Here is a 7,323-nt window from a genome sequence, read left to right on the forward strand (position 1 = left end):
GTCGGGGCCCCGGCGAGCGGCAGCGGACGGCGGCAGCGGGGCTCTCCCGCCCGCCGATCCGCGTTGCGCATGGAGGTCTCCAAGAGGGGCCCCGTCTGCCGGGCGCCCCCGCGGGCGAGGGCGGCGCCGTTCCTGTGCGGTGGCGGCGCCGGGGGCGGCCCCGGGGGGTGCCCCGCGAGGAGCCGATGCGTCGCGCCGCGGGGCCACGTCTGGCGGCGGCCACGACGGAAGGAGCGGGGCTCCCCCCGGGCGGTCCCTGGGGCGGCCGCGCCGGCTCCGGAGGCAGCGCTTCACTTTCCATCTGCGAGCGCAGTGCCCGACCGGGCGGCCGGGAGCCGGCCCGGGGGACCCAAGGGAGAGCTCGCCCTCTCCCTGCCACGGTCTCCGCGTCCCCAGCCTCCGCCTGTCGCCCCGGCCCCGCACGGAGCCCCGCTTTCCCCGTGCACCTGCTCTGCGCAACCTGGAACGCCGAGCGGCTTGGAGAAGGCAGGGGAGGCCCGGCCCCGCCGCGTCAGTCCCGCTGTGGCGTCCCGCAGGACCGCACTGCGGTGCCCCGGGGCTCTTYCCGGCCCTGCCCGACCCCKCCCGGACGGACCACGGCCGCCCCGRTCCCCCTGATCCTCGCCTCCCCTCGATTTTCTGTTGGAACGGCGCGGTCCGAGTCTCCGGCCCCGCCAGGCTGAGGCTGTCCGCTCCCCGAGGATGGGCGACGAAGCGGGCTCGCACGGGCGGGGGCATCCGCCGCCAGCGCCCCGCGCCCCGACGGGCCCCCGAGCCCTCTGCCGTCCCGGGGCGCGGTTAGAGGACCGGGCGGAGGGGGCTCCTCGGTGGAGGAGCTCCGCATCCCCCGGGCGGATGAAGGCGGCTTCCCGTTCTGGGAAATGTCTTCGCCCAGCGCCCCGACGGCTGCACAGACCCCCAGGTTCACCGGGGGCCGGGACCRATCCAGAGCGCCCGCTCATCGCCCGCGCTCCGGCCCTGGGGATAAGGATGTCCTGGGCGAGAGCCACGGCTCGGACCCGGGCAAACGGCTCCGCAGCGGATGGCGAGCGGGGGACGCCCCTGGGGAGAGATGGGCACCCCGACGGCGAAGACTCCCKCTCGGGCGAGACCACGGGGAGCTGCCCCTTGCCACTGAAACGAAAAGTGTCCCGAGGCGGGTTGGCGCGAGTGGGGAGAGACCCTGTGGTCTCAACACGGCTCGGAGAGCCGCTCTGGTGCCTGACCGCCGCCGGTGGGCTCGGTATGGAAGTGTTTTGGGAAAAGGGGGAAAACACGGTGCTTTCGGGACATATCTGGACCGATYGTGCTCGCCGGCGTGGGGAGCACGGGGTCGGGGATGCGCGGAGCACTGTGGCCCCCCCTCGGAGGAGTGCAGCCCGCGACACTGACCTTCCCGCGGGGGGGACCGGGACGCGCCTTTCACGGAATTAGCCGCACAGACGTCTCGCTATAACTTTTGTTCCCCGCCACTGCCCGGACACACCGCACCCGCTCCGTCGCCAACCCGTCCCGTCCCGTCCCCGACGGCTCTCCCCGTGCCCTGCCCCGACAATGCGTGAAATGCATCACTGTCACCGGGCGCGGGTGACAGATGAGGCGAAGGCGCGGACCCCTCGCCAAGGTCAAGTTGAAGATGCCGGTGGCGGTGCGGTCGCCGCCGGTTGAAGCTGAACAAGGCCCTCGCGGGGGCCCTTTCCGACGTTTTATTTCCACCTCCCCCGCTTCCCSTTTGCCAGCCCTTTCTCCGGGGGCCTGCGGGGCCGAGGCGCGATCCGAGGGACTGGGGTGCTGCCTGGTGCCGCACGAGTGGGGGGACGGTGGCGCGGACTGCCGGAGCTCCGGGCCCCCGGCTCCCGTGCTGGGCCGGGGCACGGAGCTCCGGTCGCGGTCACAAGCGCAGTCACCGCCTTGAAATAAACTGCAAAACGCTTCGGGGTGAGTTTCACCCCGCGTTCAGCAAAAGTTTTCCAAACCGAGTCTGGTTAAACAAACACTTCGCTCTGCTCCCGGCTCCCTCTCTTCCTCGCCCTGTGATGATTGATATTTTTTATTCAGCCAACTTTTATTTACCTTGCAAAAATGTTGGGGACAAATGTGATAAATTACAGATATGCAAATTTCTTTGAATGGCGTTGTAAGTGTGTCTCGCTGGAGCTGAATAAGTCCTTGCAAGTCGGTCTGCGCGCACTCAGGACCCCAGGGAGCTGATCAAAGCACCCTTTCTCTTTCATCCCCAGTATTCTCCTCCAAACTATTTCGATACAATATGTTTCCATGATGCACTTAATGTGCTAGGGACACAGAACTCATTACAACCTAGCTAGTTCTGCCGACCCCTTTGTTCAGAGGCATAAAGTTAAAAAAAAAAGGAGGGGTGGAGGGGGGAGCGCTGCTAGTTGCCAGCTTTCTGAAATGTTAAAGCATGCGTCATTTTTCACCAGGTCTCGTCTTGATATCCTCAAAAGACAAACTATGAAACCGGCCTCAGCCCTTTCTGGCATTAATTACGCTGCTGTCCAGCCGATCTGTTTTTCCTATTATATGCATTTCTCAGCAGGGATTTTTTTTTTTTTTTTTTTTTTTTTTTTTTTTTTTGCAAGACTAATGCAGCTGCAAGTCGAAGAAGTATGAATACGTTGTATCGGTGTAGAAAAAAAAAATAAGTGGAAAGGCTGAAAAAGATGTCAAAGTCAATGCTGATGTTTTTCTCGCTTGCCCCACGTTTGAGACAGTGGCTTTGGAAAAGAGTTTTGAATCGCTCTGTTATGTTAACTGGTTTTGCCTCGAATTATAAGCTTCTTAGCAGGGAAAAATCTCAGCCGGAGGCTGCTGAAAGCAGGTTGMATGTTTATGGAATGCCAATGCGCCCAACAAATCTTTTCTCTCCCGAAAAATACTTCAAATTATTTGGGAAAATTGCTGAAAATTAGAAGCCCCGAGTCCAGGGCGATCCATTTCAAACTCACGGCGAGGTGGCGGCTGTTTGGGGGAAATGASTCCAGCGGGATGACAGTAAGAAATAAACTCTATTTCAGCGGATGGCGCGTTTGTTTACGGGGTTGATTGGTTGACGGAAATGGCTGGCAGCCAGTTCTGGGAAAGATTCCAGACCTGACTCCGATTAACCCTCTCTGGTGAAACTCTGCTGGAAACCAACTCACCAGCAATTGCCATTAATCTACTTACTAATTAAGCCAATTCATTTCTAAAGGAGAAAAATTCCTTTCTTTGGYCAAACTGATGGGAGGAAATTTGAAAGAAGCGCCAAACTGTGTAACTGTAATTCAGCCAAGGACTGCTAAAACAAGGTGTTGATATATAGCTGGAGATTTAAAACAAGTTTCTAGGGCAACAATCCTTTGGAGACGGTGGTATATAGTGCATAGTAGATGAAGCTCGAATAATGGTGGACTGCAGTGTGCAATTGTACGGACATTGGTTGGAACCAGGACTGCTTTTCCCAATTAAACCGCTCAAGGCTATTASTCCCAATAATTTATCTGTCCCGTTTTAACGTTGCAGCCTCGGGTGACAGTTACAAAGAGCATCTTTGCCGGACCCAGTGAACATGGTCAGRGAATAATAGAAAATTCTGTGTTGGAAGGGACCCACAAGGATCATAGAAGTCCAACTCCTGTCTCTGGACAGGGCAACACCAAAAATCACACCATGTGCCTGAGACCATCGTCCAAACGCTTCTTGAACTGTGGCAGGCTTTGGCGCCGTGACCACTCCCTTGGTTGTGGAACTCGACGTCAAACATTTATCTGGCGTTGGCGACGACGCTCGATCTCCCCYGGTCCCAGGGTCCGGATCAGCCCACGAAGACACAGAGACACACTCTGCTCTGGCAATATTCTGCTCCTGCGAGGGCCTGCCGGCGTTCTCACGGCACCGTGGCGTCCCGGCGGTGCCGCTCCGAAGGTTCTCTGTGCTACTGAGGTATCACCTTTAGGCGAACAACGTTTAGCTGGGTCTGTGTGAGGGAAGAGGAGTCCCAGGGTGACCCGGCCGCTGCCCGAGGCCGTGGTSAGCTGGCCCGGAGGGCGAAGTGCCCTTCAGAGACACCCCTTGCGCTGCTAGCAGCAGRGCACCTGCAAGATGAGGGGCAGAGATCGTGAGGGGGAGCGTCACCCTTGGAGCCGGTCCCTGCAGAAGGAGGAGCAGCCCCCAGCTCCGTGCCCTGTTTGCCGGCCCTGCCGCCAGCATCCCTGCCCGCCCCYGCCCTCGGGGCCCGGCTCGAGCACAGTCAAGGGCTCCCGACGTCCCGGGCAGACCCGGGGCTCCTTCATCCTTCACCCTTCTCTTTTGCCTCTCACACAGCCGTGTCCCCCCGCTGTTCCCTCTCCCACACCTTTCTGTGTCCCGCACCGCTCGCAGAGCAGCCCCGCCACTGCCCCCTGTCTGGTCCCGTCTGTGYCCTCGGTGACCAGGAGCGCTGACATTCCCAAAGCAGTGCTGAGGGAGCGGGGCCCATGACAAGCASGGAGCGGGGAAGGGAAGGTGCCCAGCCCCAGGCCACGGAGATCCTCCGGACCCGCGCCCCCAACCACCGGGCTGGGCGCATTAAGGGCGCAGTCCCCGGGGGCAAATGGCATGAGACACAAACACTGAAGGAATGATAGTTTAAGATCARTGTCACCGTTCCCTCGTTTTTCGTTGCTGTTTGGTTTGCTTGATTTTGTTTCTTTTCAGGCGCGGGCAGTCTCTAGAGGAACAAATTAAACGGAGCCGTCTCCGGCCAAGGCGGCGGTGGTCAAAGCGCTCGGCAGGAGGTAGGAGGATGCTGAGCCCTGGACATGAACGAACCACCCTCCCAGAAAGCAGCAGCMTCGTGTCATTGCACTAAAAGGACAAGATCGCATGAAATAGACGGAATCGCCGAGTGATGACAGCAGAACTGTGGGCACAGCCTGGAGAGGAATAGGGAAACATTTCCTCCAGCAGCTGATGGCAAAACTTAGCAGGTGCTGTAGGTAGTGCACTATGCCTTCRTACCTCAAGCAAACACACAACTTCTTCGTTAAAGTCTCTCCGAGAGATCATAAAAAATAGGATGCAATATCCTAAAAAGACTAATGACATTTCACAGGTAATGCAATTTAGAAAGAAACACTTCCATGTTTTCTTTTCCAACAATGTGCATTTTTGTAAACTGCTATAAATTGCAATTCAAAAGCCCTGATCTCGCCATCCCCAATCATTTTTTATACTGATCAAATGAATGCAGATACTCCCATTTGGGAGGGGCGACATGACATTTCACTTGGCAGTTCTAAACAGGTCACAGACCTTTCACAGACCCTAAGGCAGTGGGAGGGAGCTCTTTACGAAACCGTGTAACCAAATCAAACCAATGGTTACCCCTTTTCAATACCATTGGAATGGTTTGCACAATGCTATTCACATAGCAGCAGAGAAACTGAAAGGATGGTCATCCAATGGAAATTTCTTTTCTTTTGTTTAAACTTGTGGAGCTCCAAAAAAAAATACTGGAAAACAATTACTTTTTGTATGACAAAAAGCTAAACACTTTTACGTACAGCCGTACGTGTACACCAGAGCCTTCAGTGTGCCTGGATGTTTATACAGATATAGTCACACATCTGTGTGTGGGGATGTACATTTATTGGAGATGTTGCTTTGTTTGAAGCCATAGGCACAAAGACACAACATGGCTGCCCTGGAGATGACCTATTGCTTTCAAGTTGCTTGAACACATCAGAATTTCTATTGTTGAGGTTGATTAATTGAAACTGATAAGTTACCATGAATAAAGATTGTTTTTCTGTTTAATGTGGTGGGCCTGATTTGGTAAATGCTTCATTCATGTAGCCTTGCAGTGCAGCATATGGGCAAGATTCATTCAGTATCGCAAACATATACAATTCATTATGCCTGTATGGTCACAACCAAAAGGCCTTTCTATTTTAATGACAAAGTTTGAATGAAAAATTCCATTTAAAGAGTCACTAACATTAAGTGCGGCTTTGTAATTTATTCCTGTTGCCGGCTGCCGGGGAATCGAGCTCTTGGAAAAGCGGAGGCGCAGCGGGCAGGGCCGGCAGCGCCGTGCTCCGGGGCCAAGCAGCGGCTCCTCGCAGGTCTCGAGGAGTGAGGACACTTCTGGTGTCACACGCTGCTGATGAACTCACCACCGGGGTGTCGCGGCTYCAGCGCCGCCGCCTCCTCCCCGCGCTGCGCTGGACCAGGGACCCGCCGCGGGCTCCAGCGCCTCCTCCCCGGGCGACACCGCCCCCGGGCCCACGAACGGCCCTGCCCGGAGCAGGAGGTGCCGGTGTCCGGGAACAGCCCCGTCCCAAACACGGCCCGGCACGGGGGGCGGCCGAGGCTCCCCGGGGGCTTTCCGCAGCCCCAGGAGCGCACCCCGGCCCGGCGGCCGCACGGTGCTGAGTGTCCCCCCTGCGTGTCCTCCCTGGGGCTGTGGGTGCCACCACGGCGGCGGTAACACCGAAAGGGCGTGGGAGAAACAAAAATCTTTCCCTCCAGTATATAGGCTCACCCAGAGGGTTGTGTTGATAGTCAAGAGCGAAGTAAAGCACCGCTGTTGGCCAAGGGGATCTTTGCTTCAATTTCACATTTCAATTTTCTCCGTCCCCATCTCTTGCTGGCTAATCACTGGTCTAAATGTTTTCAACATAGATGACTCTTGGCCTTGACCTCACTTCTGCTTAAGAAGCCTGTGCCGTTTTTTGCRTCATCTATTCCCAACTAAAACAACAGCAAAGCCTCACCCAACAGGGGAAAAAAAGTCACACTTGAAATGAAGATGTGAGGAGGACGTGTCAGGAGCTACTGTGTGGTGCAAATCACTACACTTCAGTCCACGTGTAGSGGGGTTGGTCCTGTCCCTCTATTTGAGGGCATTTATAAAGCAACATTTCACAAAATTAGCGGTTTTGACAGACAAAGAAGAACTTCTGCATCATCACAAATAAGCAATTAAATTTGGGGGTGAAATTTATGAAAAATCCCTTGGAAGATCCCTTTCAAGCATTTTTAAAAAAAATATGACCTCTTAACCTCTTCCACCTCGATTGACAGAGTAATTTGAAACAGAGACAATGTAATCTAYCAAAATAAGTTGTGTTACTTCTGTAAATCAGATATTTATGTTTGCGCTTTCTCCTACTGACAAGCTGTAAAGACCCACTGTTATTCCAAGGCTTTATCTCAGAGATTCTTGTCTTTTCTGCTCATTAAGAGTCTGTCTACAGATTACAAAGTCAATAGATGCAAACACCAGACTGTGAGAAAACTCTCCCTGAGTACATAAAAATCAACAGCACTGGATGCTAT

Source organism: Malurus melanocephalus, unplaced genomic scaffold, assembly GCF_030028575.1.
Source record: "Malurus melanocephalus ecotype Western Australia unplaced genomic scaffold, MMel_1.1 scaffold_14, whole genome shotgun sequence".
Classification (NCBI taxonomy): Eukaryota; Metazoa; Chordata; class Aves; order Passeriformes; family Maluridae; genus Malurus; species Malurus melanocephalus.